Source organism: Arvicanthis niloticus, chromosome 7 (genome assembly GCF_011762505.2).
Source record: "Arvicanthis niloticus isolate mArvNil1 chromosome 7, mArvNil1.pat.X, whole genome shotgun sequence".
Taxonomy (NCBI): Eukaryota; Metazoa; Chordata; class Mammalia; order Rodentia; family Muridae; genus Arvicanthis; species Arvicanthis niloticus.
Window position 1 is genome coordinate 87717774 of NC_047664.1, and position 1893 is coordinate 87719666.

Genomic DNA, 1893 nt, shown 5'->3' on the forward strand with positions numbered 1-1893 from the left:
TCAGACAGACCTGGAAAATGTGTGTATTAAAATATATTTTGAAAACTGACTTTTTCCTTCTTTGGGCCTGAAAGAAACTTGGGTGACTTCAGAAACTGCATTACCTCAGCACACCTTCATGACAACGTTAAGCCTAGAACTTCCTTCAGAAGTGGGAAGTTTTTCTGCCAAGGGAGAGAGCAACGTGAGAATAAACTCCAGGCCACTCACAACTACCTCATAACACGATCCCAGAGGAAACACTACTTAACTTTTAATAAGCAAGTTATTTATATTAGTTTGCGAGAAACAAACTGTCGCAGAGCTTGAGTAGCTCTAGAGTCAAAGCTACAACTGTGACGGTCGGCGTTTGACGTGGTACAGCTGAGAGTTGGAGACAGCTTTGTAAAGGTATCAGTCAGACAGTGCCCACTCTTGTCTTATCCACCTGAAAGGCAGAATTTAATCTGTCTAGATTCATAATACAGACCACTGCAGTTCACCTGGGTTGAAATGTCCCACTCGCCCACAGCACACCATGGATCAGGCTAACAGCATTTTTTCAGGATGTGTTTCTGGTCCCATCAGTATATAACAGATCTAAATTGCATCATGAAATGCATTCCATCCCAAGTACTTCAGTGGGTAAAGATTTACCATTCAGTATTTCATATCTATAGAATTTCACAAACATGCATACAGATTGGCACATTTTGTGGTCAAACTTTCAAAAAAGGGGAGGGCAGCAAAAAGAATCACTTTAGTCTTGAAACTCCTCGTTTGACATACCAAAAGATACTATGATTCCTTCATCTGCTTCTACACAGAATGTTGGAAAATTTTACAGTGTAAGATTCAGAGGGGTAGAATTATAAAGTAAAAAATGTATATTTGAATATTATTATAAAAATAGATTTACTTTGCCAAAGGATCTTAGAGACCTTCCAGAGATCAAATGTTAAGAACAACTTTGAAGATGACATTTCTGTTCACTTTAATCCTCTCAGGTTACATTATTGACCTTCTGGCACAGGAATCCCCAATGATTTGTTTTACTGTTACAAATGTATGACCTAATACAGTAATTCTGACCAAAATCAATTTCACTCAATGCACATCCAGAAATTAAAAATTGTAATAAACCTAATTATAAATGCTGAATATCAAATACATTCCTGAGTGGAACGACTTCCTTGATAAACAAGGCATCAGTGAAAATTGAAGCCTGTGTTACCAGTTTGACCGTCTGATAACTGGTAGCATTTTTCTTAGACTCGTCTTAAGACTGGCTTCAAGTGTTCAGACATTCATTTCCTCTTCCATTAAGGACATAAATTTCCATTGTCAGAAAGTACTATAAAACGCAGTCACATAGTGATGCCAACTTTGACCACCTGTCACTTGGAAGGTCTCAGTGTTTGTTGCAGGAAGACCTGGAGTGACAATTGTAGCATCCCTAGAAGCCATTTCTACATGGAACAACCAGAAATAACCACCCGTAAACCATGTAAACATACTCAGCTAAGCCTAAACTAAATGTATCACCAATTTAATTTTCCTTAGGTATATCCAAAAAATATCTATGACCACACTAATGCTATCTGATACAAATCATAGTAAGACAAAGGAAACCCACAGTGGATAGAAGTTATAACTAGCCGTGGTTGAAATATCCCAATTATATCCTGATAGCATAGTCGGTAATCCCATCTGCCAGAAAGGCTGAGGCAGGAGGATCAAAAGTTCCAGCACTGCCACTGTTAGAGAGAGAGTTCAAGGCCAGCTTGGAGAACTTAGTTAAACCTTCTCATAATAAAAACATAAAAAGAACAGAGGGCTAAGAAAGATGGCTCAGAGGTTAACACGCTTGCCATGCAAATACAGTACCAGAGTTCAGATTCCCAGAATCCAGTG